The 19,780-nt window shown below is 37.0% G+C and overlaps 1 protein-coding gene across 1 annotated transcript in view; it reads left to right on the top strand.

The window, feature by feature from the left end:
- Positions 1–19,780, top strand: part of CFTR (CF transmembrane conductance regulator) — a 165,274-nt gene that overhangs the window by 69,401 nt on the left and 76,093 nt on the right. The gene's annotated exons all lie outside the window — the stretch shown is intronic.

Raw genomic sequence — 19,780 nt, 5'->3', positions numbered from 1 at the left:
TAAGTAACTATGTGACATACTTCTGATTATGCATGTGAAATCTTCAGACTACCAAAGGTATATAATTAGCCCCCTATTCAGTCAGTCAATGTATATTAATCAAGTTTCCAACATGGGCAAACTACTCTGAGTAAATCAACTAATAAAATATCTGACCCCTGCTTTAAGAGACTTACAAAACCATAGAGAAGGTACAATTTATTTTTAAAAAGTTGGGCTGATATGGTTACAGTAAAAACTCTTTATGAAATGGAGAGAATTTTATTGCCTCATTAGTGACACATACCCTCAATGTGTTATATGGCATGCATTTTTTAAAAGATACTTCAAAGTTACATGAGAGGATTTTAATAATTTTAATAACCACCATAGCCTAATGGAATGAACATTGACCTGCCAGTAGAGAATCAGAGATAAAATTGTGATTATATTTTATCCTTTGGCCTGAACATGTAGTCATATGACTTCTAGTGACTGTCATTCTCTGAAACAGAGGAAAAATGAAGATGATGCTATTGACTCATTTTATAATAACATTGGGGAATGGGCTAATTAACTGAAAATATGTGAAATATTCCCAGTGAAGCCAGTATGTGGATCTTGTGCTATTCAATACATAAATTGTATGGTGGAGGGTTCAATAATTATTGATGTAAATGTTAAGTCAGAGAATATATCATTTTGAGGCTTATCACCAATATTGCCTGAATAGTGATCTTGATTCAAAGTCACTGTCTTTGGGGCACCTGGGTTGCTCAGTCGGTGAAGCGTCTGACTCTTGATTTGGGCTCAGGTCATGATCTAAGGGTCATGATTGATCCAGCCCTTCTCTTCCTCTCCCTCTCCCCTCCACCTCTGCTTGTGCCCTCTCTCAAAAAACAAACAAATAAACAAACAAAAACACCCCAAAGTCACTATCTTTAATAGGTGGCATTTGACACTGGTGGGTTTCTTTAAGTCACCTTTTATGAAAAAAAAATTGCGGTGGGAATAAAATGAAACTTAAATACAGTGCATGAAAAATAGAAAAAGGCTAATTGTCAGTTAGATAGAAGCCGCAATTCTTACAAAAGAGAGATGCCTGCTTGTACAAATGTCTCTCCATGTATATACTGACCCGCTCAACAGGAGTTTTTTAGAGCTCCATTCTCTTATTTTCTATACATGAAAACATAATAACAATAAAAACCATCCTGAAAAAGTACTGGATTTATCTTGAAGAAGATACTCTTCATTCCTCAAAAGCTCTTCTTCCAAGAATAGTATTGCACAACCTGGAGGTTGAAACTCTCAGGAGATTTGTTATTAAACAACAACAAAAGAATCTGGGTGTTTTTAGAGACTAGAGGTATTTGTCTAGGTGGGGGCTGGGATGTAGGGTGGTTGTGTCTTGCTAGGTAAATCATAGGCTTTATTTATTAATTGAAAGGTGTTGGAAGGTTTCTGGTAGGCTTAACTTTTTTGCTTTGAATATACTTTTTCTCATAGAAATAATTTTGTAAGTGGTGATTTGATTCCACCAAATGAAAGTATATTTAATCCAAATAGGGCATAGCTATATTACTAATAGTAAATTCAGAGCTGGGGGTCCCTCATTCATGAAATGAGTATTTACTGACTTGAATACTGTGTTAAGTGGGAAAACCAAGCTGAAAAATACATAGTCCATTATCTAAAGGGTTCATGTCATAGTGATCTGCGTTTTTGTGAACTATTGTATGGTATGTGAATTATATCACAATAAAGCTATTAAAAATAATGAAAGAAAAGAGGATAAGAGCAAGAAGAGCATATTCTTTTCTTTTCTCATTCTATGACCAGCCTCAAAATTATTTTTAAAGTGTATGTTAGTGTTTTTTAGTATATTCACAGGGCCATATACCCATCACCACATCTTCAGCTCCTCTGAAAGAAGTGTCATTAGTTATCAGTTTCCATTTCTTCATACCTACCCTGCCCCCCAACACACACACCTGGCTCTAAACAACCACCAATCTACCTGCTGCCTCTAAAATTTTCCTGTTCTGGATATTTAACACAAATGCAAACATTCAATATATGGCCTTTTATGCCCAAATAAACTTTTAAACTAGAAAAATTTAAGAAGTCTTCATTTTGAAAACATTTAAGACTTGCTGCATTTTGTAAAAATATGCGTAGAATAAGATCCTTGTACTTGAGAGGTTCATGGACCAGCAGGGGAAAGAAACATATCAATAAGAAATGTAATTGGCGCTCTAATAGAAAATGAAAGAGCCATTTCTGTAGGAATGAAAAGAGGGAGCATAGGAATCGATCTCCATCTGCCTGATGTAAGGAATAACCTTCAAAGGAGGTACAAGGCTAATGTCCTCTAATAGAATGATTCACTGTGGAATTCCAATGGTGACAAGAGTGAAATTGATGGCTTTGGAGGAATTTTTTTGATTAAGAACATTAGAGCTGCCGATAAAGTAGAGAGAAGGTTAGGTTGGTCTGAAGAAGTGGGAGATTAATGAATAAATGGTAACTGGATTATTGAGAAAATTAAATGGGATAAATATAAGGTGCAAAACATAGCATCTGGTGTAAATTAGCCATTCAGTAAATATTATCTCATTTCTACTTCGTTTTGAGGTGGAGAATACTGCTAGAGAGTGTGATGTAAGATAAATACGTTCTTAGAGTCAGTTCTTGTTAGTGAGTGACTACTATGGAAATACGATGGAACTTGGTGTAATTAAGATGGGGAACCATGATGGCCATGAAAAGTCATCAATGTGAATTTTGATGATGACGAAAGTGGTTATAAGAAAAAATGATAAAAGTTGTTATCTGTAAATATGGTAGTTGTTCTTCATGATGCAATCAACAAAAGTTGGAGTATTCTATGGAAGAAAACAGACGGCATTGGACAGTTTGGAGTTCAGGCACATTGGTTGCATGCTCCAGAAATGGCAATGGGGTTGGGAGGTGATTCTAGTTTCTATGTGCCTTTCACACCCCAAAACATGACTCTGTACCAGACACTGTTCACTGTGGTGGGGTCAGGGCGGGTACAAAATGAAAACGTTATCCCTTCCCTCAAATAACTTATAGGTTGGTTGGGGGAAAACATACAGAAAGAGATAGCAAGTGTTGGGATAAAGGTATTCTTAGGTCACTGCGGAAGCCCAGTTGAGGGCTTTTGGCTTGCCTCAGCAGTTTAGGAAAGGCTTTCTGTAAAAGTGGACAGTCTGATGGATGAGTAAAAATGGGAAGGGTATTCTGGACAAAAGCAACTGAGCAGAAACACAGGATGTGAAACCAGTTGGTTAGTGCAGGGAACTTCATGAACTTGAAGTGCAAGCATCTTCATAGAACCAGAGTATAACTGGGGGACACTGAGTGTGGAGGGAGGAATGAACCCAGAGGACCATGGCCTGGGGGCCTTGTACACCAGTCTCAGGAATTTTGTCTTGGAGAGGTTTAATCAGGGGAAGAAGGATGCAGGCAGTTTTGCATTTTAGATATACCCACTTTGGCTGTAATATGAGAAACAGAATTAAGGTGGGTGCATTTTGAAACTGTGGGATGGCAGGAAGAACGTATATCTTGAAATTTGACAGGTTACTAAAGAAAGTTACTTAATCCTATTATACACTGAGTTTTATCCTCTGTAATATGGAGATTATATTATTTATTTTGTAGAGTTTTGTAGATTTTTCTGGCACACCAAAAGTACTTAATAAATAAAACAGCCAGTAGTAGTAATAGTAGTAGTAGTAGTATTTGCTGTTCTGACTAGAGCGGAGACTAACAGGAGCTATTTCAGTAATCCAGATAATGGTTGTGAGGGACAGGAAGAAACAGAAGTTAAGCAGAGGCATTGTGAGGAGATCAAGAATGCCATATTTATATACTATTTCCATCCAAAGGAAAGGGCATCAGGGAAAATGGGCCTTCAGGGAAGACTGAGGGTTTTTTTTTCTGAAGAAATTAGAAGAAAGACAGTGATTTAGGATTAAGGATTCCCTGAACAACGGGAACTGGAAAGGGGGACAGGTAGGATTGCTATGGGTTTAGGAAGGAAGCACGTGGAGGTGAATTACATAGAACTGAGACATCTGATCAAGGCAGAAAGATCACAGGTCTTACTAACAAAATTTCCAGTGGAGGACACCAGTAGGTGGGCTTGAATAAGTAATTGTTATAACGATGATGACGTGCATCTTGCTTTTGTAATGTACACTTGGCTCTTCCCCTTTGCCTTAAATTGTCAAAACACTTAGCTTTTCTTTTTTTTTAAAAAATATTTTATTTACTTATTTGACAGAGAGAGAGAGCAAGAGAGGGAACACAAGCAGGCGGAGTGGGAGAGGGAGAAGCAGGCTTCCTGCTGAACGGGGAGCCCGATGTGGGGCTCGATCCCAGGACCCTGGGATCATGACCTGAGCCGAAGGCAGACGCTTAACGACTGAGCCACCCAGGCGCCCCAGGTTTTTGTTTCTAATGATCGCTGGGTCCCTGCTCCCTCTGGTCCCGCTGACTTTTGCAACTAGGCCTTTCCAGTCATCTTATAATAGGCAAACACATCCAGCACCCTAAATTCTTTGTACTTGAGGCTGGCAAATGCAGTGAATACACTGAATGTATAGCGTGTGTGCTTCTCTTCTTGTTGCTGAATATTCCCTGTATGTTGTTACCTATCCAACTACATGGTGAATTGCTTGAGAGCCGTGACTCTTAAAAGTTTATTTTGGTATATTCCACGCAGGACGTGGAGAGGCAGTCTGGTGAATTCTTATGAGGTGACTGTTTCAGCAGTACTTTGGAGTAGGCATGCCGTTCCAGGAATTGTGCTCAGCACGTGTTCCCCTCCGAGCCTTGCAGTCTCAGGGTTGGAGGAGATGCTGATTCCATGGCGGGAGGACGTTACTGCTGGAGTAATGAAAGGAATTAGAAGTGCTGGACTATCTTAGTCAAAACCAAGGTCTCCTCTATTTTCAGTCCTTCAGAGTTTCCAATTTTGGTAATTTTCTTGTCGTTGTTAAACAAGTGTTCCCCACCTTTCAAGAAGAGGCCAGTGGGGGCCTTCCCAAGGGAAGTTTTTCTTTTTTGAGCGTGGGGGAGTTTGGAGCGGAGGACCACGACACACCCGCAGTGTCCTCGAGGGTGGAGCGGCTGGTGTCCGCCACAGTCACCCTGGCCGCGTCCCCCCTGTGGCCCCTGGCCCCCAGTACAAACAGCCGTGAGTCCACCTGTTTTCATTTTGACGGCCAGCGTTGATCTGTTTCTGAACGTGCTCCAGCCAGACTTGGAACTGGAGATGAGAATGGGATATTTTCTTCCTCATTTTTGTGTTTTTGTTCAGCTCTAATATCTACAGAGCACTTGGTATGTAGTGATATATGCTGTCCTAGGAGCGGGCAGGTAGGTGTAAATTGGCGTGGGTAGGAAACAGCATGCACAACATATTTCACATAGTTTTCCGATTTCAGTTTGTTGAAAACTCTTCCCTCAGAGGGATAGCTTGAAGACTTTATCATGGGGAAGGGCATGGAGACAGCTCTGTGTTGATAGAATGACTCATAGGGTGCAGACACGAGGGAGCAAGCCAGGTGCAGATCCTTCGCCTTCAGTTCTCCTTTAGGAACGTCTCCATGTCTTGCTTTACATTTCCTACTTTGGATCTAGATGATGGTACCATGGATTCCTAGACAAATGTAGAGTTTTTTTTTTTTTTTTTTTTTTTAAGATACCATTTTATATCCCGGTGCCCATTAACTTATTCTTTTCTTTCCATGTAACCAGACTGCCCCTGAGGGTCCTCCTAAATATTTGTTTGCTTTTGTAACCAGCACTGGGGATTTTGCTAGCTTAAAAAGAGGACTCTGTGTAACTGGGCCCTTATTAACTTACTTATCCCTTAAGGTCCCTTAAGGAGATTGTAACCCTGTTTCATTATTAAAAGAGGGACAGATTTCATTGTCTCTTGTCTTTTTTTATTTCCAGGATACTGCTTTTTTTTTTTTTTTTTTTTTTTTTTACACTTCACCAATACCTTACCCTACCACAGAGCCCCACAGCTGACAGCAAGAGAATTCTAGGCAGGCTGGTGTTTGGATAATGGGTAGTTGGACTGACTATATTCAGTGACTCACTCTCTCGTAAAAGTACCTGGGTTTGGCTTTTATGATAGTGCGTGGTGGAAGGTGGGGCGTGGGATATGAGAAGCAGCTAGGGACTTAGGATATGTAATCGGTTTCCACAGAGCTGTTGAGATCCTTTTGTAACCGCAAAATGGTCTTCATTAAGTATTTGTCTTGGCAGCCATTACATATGCATTGTAATAAAAATATTTACTATGTTAAGTTGTAGAATTAAAATCTGTGTGTGTTTTCTCTACCACCACTGCTTGGCAGTTTTCATCTTTAAGTCACTAGAAGAAAACAAATTAGGAGGAAAATTGGCAAGAAGTTGCTAAAGGGAAAAAAAAAAAAACTTGGGAGGGAAATTGGTAAGAAATATGAAAAACTTGGGAGGGAAGTAAGCAAAGAAATGAGTTAAGGACTGTTCTGGAAAATAAATTCCATCATGCACATACCACAAGTCTAATTAAATTGACTTTGACCTCTGGATATCCAGATCTGGCCAAAACTAACCTGTATGAACAGAGGCTTAACCTTTGGATGGTCAGTCCACCAATATAGGAGAATTCAGGAATGTTCATTTGAGAGATCTGTAAATAAAAAGAGGCCATATGAATTAACATTTGCATTCAGTAGCAGCCAAGACATAATGGAGACGTAAAACAGATATTTGAAACGCATTGAACTATGTCCCCTAAACCAGAATAAACCACACTTAATGACTGCACCATGAACCACCTGTAATTTTCTTCTAATAGGTAATTAAGTTGGAAAGCACTGCCATTTTTTTACTGTAATATGAAGCAAGTACATTTATTTTATAAAACCATTGAACCAGAACCTAAGAGAAATGCCATAGCATTTCCTAAACTGAACTGTTATTTCACTTCATCTGAGCCCTGGAACTTAAAAATAAACACTAGCTAACATCTCTCTAGCGAGCACATGTCAGCTCTGCTGTGCTAAGCACTTTGCACACGTCAGTCCATTGAATTCTCACTTTCTCGCCATCCAGTGACAACTTTGCTTAGAGTTTGCATCAAAGAGAAACTGTGCTGAATTCTAACAGTGTGAACCTGACTTTAGGTATTGAAATTACAAATCCTGGAGTTAATTATCAGCTTAACAAATGAGAGTTTTACATCTCTAAAACCAAAATAACTGTAAGACTGCTCGTCTTAGGAAGATTTGGGCAAGTCAACAGAACAGTATTATAAAAATTTAATTATAATGGTCTGGGACTAGGCTATCTCATGAATAAATAATGAAATGAAGATATTTAAGCTAGGTTTTCGTATTAAAAAACAAAACAAAAAAATCATGAAGTTTTCCGAAAGTAAAAACCATGATGTATCATTATGTCTATGCCTAAGGTTTCATCCCTCCTGAAGAACTGGGATTCTGAGCCCTGCACTCTTGGAGTTTTCCTCTTTGTAACAATGGCTAATAAAACAAGGTCAAGGGAAGATCTTACACTTATATTTTCATAGAACCTTAGAACTCAGTCATGTTCATAAAGGTCTTTGTAGGAAGAGAAAATGGTTTTTCTAAAAATTCTGAGTACAAGTGTTCTCTTAACAAATCAGCCCCCGAAATGACAATTGTTATTACCATCAATGTCTTTCAGAATGAAGTCTGTAATACCTAATTTTTATTCAGAAGGTTTAGCTAGCCTCGATTCAAATTTACTAAATTAAAAAGTTGATTTCAACAAATATTTGAGTTCCTCCTATGGACACAGTAGTATGTTAGGCACTCTGGATGCTGCCTGCAAGTGTAGCAAGGGTCTCTGTCTGCAATTAATTTTTGACTTACAGATATTTGGGGGGAAAGATAGATATATATATGTGTGTCTGTGTGTGGATAGATATTCACTCACTTAGTTAATATTTATATATATATTCACTCATCTAGTAAGTTTTTTAAGTGTAAACATTGAACTAAGGACTCTGCCCAACTCTGGGAATTATTAATGAACAAGACACAATCCCTGTCCTTAAGGGGCTTTTATTCTAGTGGAGATGACCAAATAAAAACCAGAGCAGTTTGATGAATTGATTAGTTAATTCTATGATAGGGATTAATATAGGGTCCTTAAATGAGTACAGAGAAGTAGCATTTAATCTGATCTTAGAAGTTCAGGCAAGGCTTCCCTGGAGGAAGTGACATCTCAGGTGAGAGATGTTGGATGTGTAGGAGTCATCTGAGTGAAGAAGAATAGGGAGAACATTCCAGAAAGAGAACAGAATGTACAAGGCCTAGAGCTCAGAGGGAGCACTGTATATTTGAGGACCTGTAGTCAGTTCTCTGTTGCTAGAGTGTATAATGAAATGGGCCTGGAGCCAGGAGAGAGGGTTGCACTTTTGCAGGAGCTCTAGGTAGGGAAGCAAGACTGGGGTCTGGAAAGACAGGGGTATATTGTGATAGCTGAACTGGGAGAGGACAGTCAGATCATGGTTTCTGTCCTTCCATATGCCAGCAATTAAAAAAAAAAAAAAAGCCAAAAGAGGCAGAAAGACAAATTCATCTGTTCCACTTTTGTGTTTCATGTAAATCCAGTTGGTGAAATCCAATTCTCATCTGGCATTCCAGCTGCAGAGAAGTCAGAGAAACATGGTAATTGGTGGGAGCACAGGGAAGTACCCTAGGAGGAGAGCAAATGGGTCTCCAGCATCCTCTGTGGTGACTTTTCTTTACTGGGGAGTACCATAATAAAAACAATATTTTAGGAAGTTTCATCTAATATAATATGCAAATTGGAGGGTGATAATGGAGATGTTGTGGTTAGAAGTTTATGAAATACTGTCATTCCAATTTTGAAAAAAAGGAAGTAAAATTTTTAAGGGACTTGTTGAAGATCCATAATTGATGGGACCAGCAAGAGAATCCAAGTCTTCTGACTCCTTATCTTTTTTCTGTTCTCTATTAGGGTTATTGCTTATTGGAAAAGAAACTCTATATTAGACTCTAAGGACTTACCCACTGAACATTGCTGACTTTAAGTTCGAACTTTAGGCTAATTAATTTTACTGTGATGTTAACAGCATCATTAAACCATTAAGATTGTAAATCTGCCATTTGTAAAGGGAAAGATTATGATAACAAAGCCTTGTGACCTAATGGCATTGAGAACTCCATGACATAGTTGTGAAGACTATTTGCAGGCTATTTGTTTTCATGGAAATGATATGTCAAGCCACATGGTCCTAAATAAGCATATCTTGGGAAAACCACCTATACTACACACTTGAAATTTAAGTAAGTCAGGAAATTTCTTCCCAGATCCTCTTCCAAATTGTCTTCTCCTTTTCCCTTCCCCTTGAGGCAGAATCTCTTCTTCATGCCTCATAGCCTCAACTTTAAAATATGGAAGTCCAAGTAGGTGGGCAGCCCACAGAGGGGAGGAAGCCTGCTTGGGGCGAGTTGAGCAGCGGGCGCTCCAAAGTCAGGTCTTAAGAGAATAGGATCATGGTGGGATTATTTCAGAGGAAATGGGTGACTGAGTGTTGAAGACCGGCTTCTAAGGAACTGAATTCCAAAGCTGACTTAGGTACTAGGGAGCCGGGAGCTGAATTACCAAGTCCAGAGCAGGATCAACCATAGGAAAGCACAGTAATGTGCAGCATAGTACTGGGAAAGAAGTGCTTTATCAGGCATTGGATTTGTCTCAGAATCTTGGGTGGGTAGACCTAGAAGAGATAGTAAAGGAATTAACAGCTTCCTAAACGCCAGTTCTTAGACCAGCTGAATCAAAATCGTCTAGGAAGCTTTTAAAAACTAGATTTTAAAATGTCATTTCAGAGAATCTGAAATCTGGAGTCCAGAAGTTAAATGAATGTAATGTAGAGTCAGAATAAGAGAAACAAGATTCTTTGTTTAAGTATCTTTTCTAACTTTACTTCCTTGGGAGTATTTACCCACGGACACCTTAAATCATTGCATTTCACGGTTCTTCCTTTAAAAATGCTTATGTTATTTTCAAATACAAATACAGACCTACATACATGCAGAAATAAACACTAAAGAAGGATAGAGATATTAACAGAATTATGTACATACTCAAAAGTTCATACATAAAACCCTATATATATGTATATCTCTGAATGTTAAACAATAGTTTAATACTGGTGACAAGACTGTAACATCCATTACATAAAAGAAATAGCTTTTTGTACTTTTGTTGGCTGCAATAAAAATTATATTGGAATTTGAGTGTTCTGCTATAAATTTGGTCAGTACCAAATCTCAGTGAAAAAAGAGCTTTTATTTTTCAAGTTGATAAAAAGTTCTCACTTCTTAAACTTCTAACAAAGATTAATCTTTAACCAGTGTTTCTATGTATAGCTACTTGTAATCAACAAATTATCTTTCCTAATAAGCAGAACTCCAAGTTTTAATTTATGAATTCATTCATGTGTATTTACTGCTATAGAAGTTAACTTCTGTTGATAAATCATATAGAGCTACTCAACACTCTCAAGATAACATCCATGTTTACAAAAGCTATGTGCAAAAATGGTTAAAATTCATTCTTTCGCTCTCTAGAACTCTCTTAGCTTTCTCGCATTCTCTCCTTCCCTTCCTCTGTTCTCCCTACCCCTTCTCTCTGTTCTCCCAACACTTCTTTTTGTCTCCCTCCTTGCTCATTTTCCTTGTGTATAAAGCACAGTGCTTACTAATTATTAAACATTAATAACATTGGCACTGTCTAGTGATTTACTGTTAAAAACATGCTTTATTACATGTTATTACCTCTAAAGTTCATGTTCTCTCAACCCACGCTTCACACCCTTCTCCCTTACCACAAGCAGCTATATTGTCAAGGTTGTTCTAAAGAGTGATAAGGTAGCCTTAAAACAAGGTTTATGATGTTTTCATATCTACAAAGTCACAGGAAGCTCAAATGTACTCAGCAAATATTGCAGAATTGCAAAGAACCATTAAGTGTAACACCCTTTTCTTAAAGTTCTCCCTCTCTTTAATGTAATGACACCCTATATCATTCCTCTGTTGTATGTTCAAGTCAGTTAGTGAGCTTTATATTAGCAATTCCTCTTTAACAACTTCTTTAACAACAGTTTGTCTGGCTCAGTTGAATAATATTAGGGTGGTGTTTAGGTGCATTTTTAAAAAGTAAAATGATAAACATTTGTGCAAAAAGTGCATATTTCACATTGGGCATATTATACATTTCTTAATAATAAGTTAGTCTTTATTGCACACTTATTATAGTATTACTTTGACCTTCTCTCATACTCTTTATCTAGGTATTTTCAAGTGTTTTACAATCTCAAACAGACCTAATATATTATATGCACAGAATCTTTTGAAGTTGGCATTTGCCTTTCTGACCAGCATATTGTAAAGGAAGTTAGCCAAAAGAGTAAGGATCTGTATGAGCAGGTAGAATAACCACAAGATGCAAATTCCTGGGCTCTTCTCTAATTCATCTGAGTAAGAGTAGGTACAACAGTTTGAACAAGCTCCCCAGGTGATTCTGAAATAATTGGTCCACGTGCTTCACTTTGAGAACCAATGATCCACATATTTGATTTTATCTATAGATAAACTGTGCTGAGGAAATTAGGAAAAAATGAAATGGTGGTGTAGCAGGGCTTCAGAAAAAGGTTTTTCAGGGTCTCCTTCAACAAGATAGTTTAACACAATGTTTAAAAGTTTATATTTGATTTATGTTATGGCTTAGGTTTTTTATTTAAAAAGCTCAGTAGTCAGTTTTTACGTAAGAAGTTACATCATGCCCAGCATCTTAATGGCACTGAATGATTTCCTCCAACAATTTTTATGGATAGCTCCAGAGGAGCTCAAGTTGTGTGCCGGTGAGGAGAAATAGCATTTGTCTCTCTGTGCGAATCTTCTCTAAGTAACACATGCCCTTACGGTGCTTGTCAAACTCAAGAGTACCAAGCGGTACAATTGTTTTGCAGTTTATCATTTTCACATAAAAGAAAATCTGCTGTGAAGGCTAAAAACCAACACCCTTAAGATAAATATATTATCAGAATTGAGTGCCCTTAGTAATCAGCAAAGATAAATGTTTAATACTTTATACAAAAGTGTTTTATGTTTAACCAAATAGAAATAGCCAAACACTAATAAAGAAATCTACAAATGAACAATAAACTAGGCAATCAGAGCAAGTACTCATATGAGCAACAGGATATTGGTATTACTAATTTATTTGATCTTAAAATAATGAGCTTATTTACAATTCTATTCAATCTATCTCAACTATTTTGTTTCCTTTCAATCTCAGCTGTATCCTATGAATTACACTCTTTGAGAAACTTATTAAATTATCCACATTTATACATTTCTCTTCATAAATGGCTTCTGTCCAGAAAAGGAAGCCAAATATGCTAGCTCAGAACCTCAAATTTTTTCAGATGTGGGAATCTTTTATTTTCATGCTTTTTGAAAGATAGTCTGTATCCTAGTATCCATTCTGGATAGGAAACAATTATATGACAACATCCCTGTTTTCTGACTGCTTTGTTAGGGGCTTGGACAAATTCGAAGTAGAATTTTTAACCAAATCTTTCTACCATCATTTTTTCACAAATCCCCAACCTTCAAGCAGTCACTATGACGAATGTGATATGTACTTTTCTGATCCATTTAATTGAATTTACACCTATGTATACATGTACTTATCAATAAATATTTAACAGTTTTGTTTGGGTGGCTTTAAATTTATGTAAGTGGTAGACTTTCCACACATCATTCTTCAACTTGGTTTCTTTGTTCCTATTATCTTTTTGAGGTCTAGCCATGCTACTTATATGTGGAAATATATTTCATTCTTATATTCCTATGTCACATTTATTTACTCATTCTGCTACTGATGAACATTTAGATTGTTCCAAGATTTTACACAATACTGCAATGAAAATCTTTGAATATTTCTTTTTGCACATCTGCAAGAATTTCTCTGGAGTAGATATCTAGCAATTGAATTGAGATGTTTTTGGGTACATAGGTACATTCCAAATTTTACTAGATACTGCCAAGTTGCACTTTAAAGTAGTTGCACCAATTTATACTACCACCAGTCATTTATGAGTGTTCCCATTGATTCACATCATTGAAAGTTCTTGTCATTGGTACTTTAATTTTTGCCATTCTAATTTGTAAAAAGTCCTATCTCTTTTTTTCCCCCTAATTTGTAGTTCCCTGATTACTGGTGAGGTTATACATACTTTCATGTTTGTTTGCCATTCTGATTTCATATCCTTTGCCAGTTTGGGGGGTGGTCAGGTATTGTGGTGATTATGAGCTATGCCTTACAGACCACTGTTGTAGGCAGTGGAACTGAACAGTGGCCCCAGTTGCTATACATGAAATCCTTCACTCACGGAGTTTGTGTTCTTCCACAGGTAGCTTCCCGTGGATCATTGAGTGTGGCACAATAGTAAAGCAGATTTGTGTTTAGAGGATGTGGGACTTACTTATTAACTGATATTGGTTCAGAGACTCCCAGGTGGCTTTCCAAGAGTCAGTTAGATTTAGACAGTGGTCTAGGGTCCTTCCGTCCAACCTTCTGTCCTTCTCTCCTTCACTTGGGGGTCGGACTTGCATTAAGGCCTGACATATCTCCCAGCCTTCCCTGCCTCCTTCCCTGTTTCCTTATGCACCAGTATTTCCCCTAATAAAATCATTAAATGTTTAATTCTGTCTTAGCTTAAGAGAAGAGATCTTTAAAATTACTTGGAGGGGATCTAAACTAATAGGAAATTGAATATGTCTTAAGTGTTAGACAAGATTTTTTGTCTTCTAGCAATGCTTTCCTCAACAGCATTTTAATGGTGTATAAAATGCCATTTTTTTTAAAAGTATGGTACATCTAACCAGAGGTTATCACAGCTACTATCCAAAATTAAAAACCTAAAAAAATTTCCTCACCCACAGAAACTGGATGATTTACTAGCAAGTAATCAAAATTTATTTCAAAGCACAAAAGGACTTGAGTAGATATATTACCATTGTAAAGCTGGTTTACTAGTTACTACTAGTTCAAAAGACACTATCATTAGATGATTTTATAATTGAATTGTATCTCACCCTTAAGTAACATATACTGCCTCTATTATTTAAACTATACCAAACCAGAGAAGAAGATGGAAAACTCTTCAACTAGTTTTCTTTTCTTAAGAATTGAAGTGTAGTAGACATACAATATTGTATTAGTTTCTGGTATACAGCATATTGATTCAACAGTTATATGTATTATGAAGTGATCAACATGATAAATCTAGCTACCATCTGTCACCATACAAAGTTGTTATGGACTATTAACTTTATTCCCTATACTGTATATTATATCCCTGTGCCTTAGGGTTTATACCTTTTATCCCCCTTCCCCTATTTTGCCCATTCCCCATCCCTCTCTCCTCTAGCAACCACCAGTTTGTTCTCTGTGAATCTGTTTCTGTTTTGTTCGTTCATTTGGCTTTTTTTTTTTTTTGATCCCACATATAAATGAGATCATAAGGTGCTTGCCTTTCTCTGACTTATTTCACTTTTTGTATTCCTGACAACAGTGCACAAGGGTTCTCTTTTCTCCCATTTTTCTAGAGCCAGAATAGTCTTAGTACCAAAATCTGAAAAATAACATAAAAATAAAACTATAGCTAATCATACTAATGATACAGATATTCAAATAAAATGGTATCAGATAAAATATTAATAAATAGATTCCAACATGGTATAAGAAATGATAAAATATGACCAAGCAAGATTTATGATAGAAATGCAAGGGTGCTGTATTGCAATATAAAGAAATCTTTAAATACAGTATAATTTGTTATATTGATAAGGAGGAAAACCATATAGCAGGGTCAGTAGATGCTAAAAGTGTACATAAAATTCAGCAGTCATTTATAATAAAAATTTAAAGTAAAAATAGAAGTAGAAGGAAACTTCATAAATACAGTAACTTTTTTTAACCCAACATCCTGAAGTAGACAGGATTTTAAATGGTGAAAAATTAATGTCATTTGTCTTAAAATAGGGACAATATTAAATGTTTGTGAAAAGATTGTTTATACAAAGAAAACCCAAAGAGGTTCTAGCAAAGAGCAAACAAACAGAAAACAAAAGTCTGCTAGAATTATTAAGGGAGTACAATAAGATGGCTGGATAATAGATAAGCATACAAAAATAACTAGCTTTTCTTTATGCTAACAATGGTCATCGAGAAATAAAAATGGAGGGATGCCTGGTGGCTTAGTTGGTTAAGCGGCTGCCTTCAGCTCAGGTCATGATCCCAGGGTCCTAGGATCGAGTCCCGCATCCAGCTTCTTGCTCAGCGGGGAGCCTGCTTCTCCCTCTCTGCCTGCAGCTCCCCCTGCTTGTGCTCTCTCCCTTTCTCTCTGACAAATAAATAAATAAAAATCTTTAATTAAGAAAAAAAATAAAAATGGAAAGCTATTCAATTCACAATAGGTTAAAACAATAAACAATAAAATACTGAGGGGTACTGGTGGGAATGTAAATTGGTGCAGCCACTGTGGGAAACTTAAAATAATTAAAAAATTTACTACCATATGACCTATCAATTGTACTTCTGGGTATTTAACCAAAAGAAGCAAAGTCAGTATCCTGAAAATGTATCTGTACCCCCATGTCCATTCCAGCATTATTTAGAGTAGCCAACATATGGAAACAACCTAGGTGCCCATTGACAGATGAATGGAAAAAGAAGATATTTCATCTATCTATCTCCACCTACCTACACGTACATATAATGGAATATTATCCAACCATAAAAAACATGAAATCTTTGTTTGTGACAACATGAATGGACCTAGAAGATATTATGCTAAGTGAAATAAATGAGACAGAAAAAGACAAATACTGTATGATCTCACTTACACGTGGAATCTTAAAAAACTTGAACTCATAGATACAGCAAACAGATTGGTGGTTGCCAGAAACAGGGATGGGGCAGGGGGTGGGTGTGAGAGGACGAAATGGATGAAGGTGATCAAAAAGTACAGACTCCCAGTTTTAGAGTAAATAAGTCCTGGGGATGTCGTGTATAGCAAGGTGACCATTAGTTAACAGTACTGTAGTATATATTGGAAGATTACTAAGAGAGCAAATCTTGTAAGTTCTTTTCACAAAAAAAATAAATTTGTAACTGTGTGAGGTGATAGATGTTAACTAAATTTATTATTGTGTGAATCATTTTGCAGTATATACATATATCAAATCATGTTGCATACCTGAAACTAATACAATTTTATATGTCAATTATATCTCAATTTAAAAATATTAGGGATGGGGTGCCTCGGTGGCTCAGTTGGTTGAGGGTCCAACTCTTGGTTTCGGCTCAGGTCATGATCTAGGATTGTGAGATTGAGCCCTGCATCTGGCTCCATGCTGGGTGTGGAGCCTGATTAAGATTCCCCTCTTTCCCTCTCCTTCTGCCTCTCCCCACTATGCACACGTGTGTATGCTCTCCCTCTCTCACTCTAAAAAAATAAAATAAAATAAAAATAAATAATAGGCATAAATCTAACAGGAAGTATATAGGAAATATATGAAGTAAACTCTTACTGAAGGATCTAAAACAAGATCTGCCTTGGTGTGGATCCTGGCTCCAAACTAGCTGTGCATTTTGGAATTATCTTTATCTTTTCTAACTTTTAATTTCTTCATATTTAAAATGAGGATAAGGCTGTTTTGAATATTTAAAAAGTTAATACATGTAAAGTGCTTAAAGTGGTATGTGACACATAGTAAGCCCTCAGTATACATTAACTAATATTACTATTACTTTTGGTGTTGCTGATATTGTTATTATATAGAAGACTTAATGAGCAAAAAGAGCCAAAAGATTTATGAATAAGAATTGTGCTTTGTCAGATATTAAATCATACTTAATGCCATTAAAAGACCAAAACCAAAAAAACAGCAGAGTATTAGTATAGGAATAGGAAATGGATCAGAGGAACCAGAGAGCCCAGAAATAGATCTTAGAAAATATGAGAACTCTCTATATAGTAGATGATATTTAAATTCAGAGGAAAATTATTTAATAAATCGTGTCTGCTATCCAACTAAAAGGAAAGAAGTTTAGATTCTTACACCATTGTACAAAAAAAAATTGTACCTTTAATATTTTTTTAATTTTATAATAATAATAAACATTTTAAGAGAAAATTTAGGATATTACATGAGCAACCTGAAAGTGGAGTAGTACTTTTTAACCAGTATAGGAAATCGGATAGATATATTGACTTCATGAAAATGAAAATTTTGCATTGTCACATGGTATAAACAGAGTGAAAACAAATAGCAGAAAAAATTGTTAATATCTGTGACACACAAAGACAAATGAGAGAAATTTGCCTGGAACAGCCTCTTATTTGTTGTCTTAAAAAAAGAAAATTAATGTCATAAAATTGCATCTGTGCTCCTTGGACATTTAAATTCAGTAGGGAAAGTGGAAATGTTCATTCATGATCTTCTATTATTTCTTATTTTCCCCTTCACTTTTCTTGTCTCTTTTATTCTGCCAATATCTTCTTGCTTTTTTCTAAAGATACCTACTTCGACACTATTCCTTTCCCATTTTCTTGCTCTGCTCTGTACACTTTTCTTCATTTCCTTTTCTTATATGCACCCCTTTCTTTGTTGCTTCATGTTTGGTTACCCAGCCTTCCTTCATTCTCTCTTTCTCTCTTCCTTCATTCCACAAATCTTTATGAAATGTTTGTACTGGGCTAGGATTTTGTATCCTCTAAATTCATAATCTATTCCCTAAGTGTAACTATGTCATAATCATACCATCAACATAACTACTGCTATTTCTAAATTTTAAAAATATTAAAATCTTTTAACTGATTAATTAGTATGGTGTTGAATTCAAATCTGGGGAAATGAAAACTCTAATAATTCCAGCACCATCTGGCTTTTTAATAATGTGTTAGAAAATTTGCCTCCTTTATAAAAGCCTGCACTCAATACATTCACCTAAGGCAAACTATTCTTTATTTTTTTCACTCTAAAAGATTTATTTTTTTAAAAGAGAATGGGATTTGGGGAAGTCAGTGTGGTGCAGGAGAGAAATAAACATGCGAGCTTTCTTGTTCTTTGCTCTAAACCAAGTACAGAGGATGTGCTTCATCCACCAGCTCAGGAAAAACCTAAGGACTGAGGTGCTTTTTTAGTGAGGCTACAAATTTTAGACTCTGGAGGGTAGAATTCAGCTATAGTCCTTGTATTTGGATAGAATCCTAGATATGTGGTTTGGCTCATGGGTTGAAAAAAATCATTTAGTTCAGGGGCGCCTGGGTGGCTCAGTCGGTTAAGCGTCTGCCTTCGGCTCAGGTCATGGTCCCAGGGGTCCTGGGATCGAGCCCCGCATCGGGCTCCCTGCTCAGCGGGAAGCCTGCTTCTCCCTCTCCCACTCCCCCTGCTTGTTTCTCTCTCTCGTTATGTCTCTCTCTGTCAAATAAATAAAATCCTAAAAAAAAAAAAATCATTTAGTTCAGTAGAAGGAAATGAAACACTTGGTTTGCTACGTCTCAACCACCAAGGTCTTCCTCACCTGCAGGGCTGCTGGCTGTGAGTGACATCTCTATGTGATCGATCTCCGACGCCTGCATGGCCAACTCTACTGAGTCCTACTGCATGTCCTCCAACATGTCAGCGTTTTTTTTTTATCTCAGACCTCTGGCCCCACTATGTCAGGAGGATTGACATTAACAGTGCATTGGGGGCAGTGGCTAGCATAGTTCTAGCCTCCAGGAGCTGCCAGATAATTTTTAATATAAACGAATAGTTGTTCCTTCACCTGCTTTGTGAGTTTAGAGTTTCATATAGGAAGTTCTATTTAACTTTCATAAGGTGGACAACAGAAACCAATGAATAACAGAAGGAACCATTTTGACAATTTAAATATTGATAATGGTGGTGGTAGGTCAAGGGGAGAGGGTGGATTGCTTCTGGATTGTGAAAGAAAAAGGAGAAATAGTATGGAAGGTTTTTTTTTAGTAGAGGGAGAGAGAAGAAGGTGGTAACAAAAGAGAAGAGTAGATGTTTGCAGATGAGAGGAGCGCAGGTTGAACAACCTTTTTCAACTAAAGGGAGAGTGCTACCTGTCTAACTCATTCTTCATGTCTCAGGTGAACCTCATTTCTTCCAGAAATCCTTCTGGCGTTTTCTATTATAAGATACTTCTGTTGTCTGTACAATTAATTTGCCAATTAATTGTTTACTGCTTTGTAACTTAGATTAAAAGAATTAATTAAGTCATTGGGGTGTTAGTTAACATTCTCCAGGACTAGGGCTTATCTTCCAAATTAGACTTAACAATAACCAGGAGTCAGGGACTATTTCTTATAAACGCTAATCTTCTTTTACAATGCCTGGCATGGGTGTTGCGTGGAGTTCACTAACTGGGAGTAAGGATATTATGACCCATGTGGACAGTGGTGACAGGAGAGGCAGAGTAGATGACAGAAGACTTAGGATTGAGGATGGATGGGGAAGAAGACTGTGGTAGGTGAGTGAGAGAAGTATGGAAAGGAATTGCCTTGTATCCTTGGTCACCCATTCAATATGCTTAAGTACTGTAGGGGATGTGAATAGTATTCTTTTAGTTTTTCTTGTTAAGAGGTTTATTTATGTTTGGAGATTTCCTT

Source organism: Mirounga angustirostris, unplaced genomic scaffold, assembly GCF_029215605.1.
Source record: "Mirounga angustirostris isolate CCGP_5_RB_7025 unplaced genomic scaffold, mMirAng1.0.hap1 SCAF_12, whole genome shotgun sequence".
Lineage (NCBI taxonomy): Eukaryota > Metazoa > Chordata > Mammalia > Carnivora > Phocidae > Mirounga > Mirounga angustirostris.
This window is presented reverse-complemented; position numbering and strand designations above follow the sequence as displayed.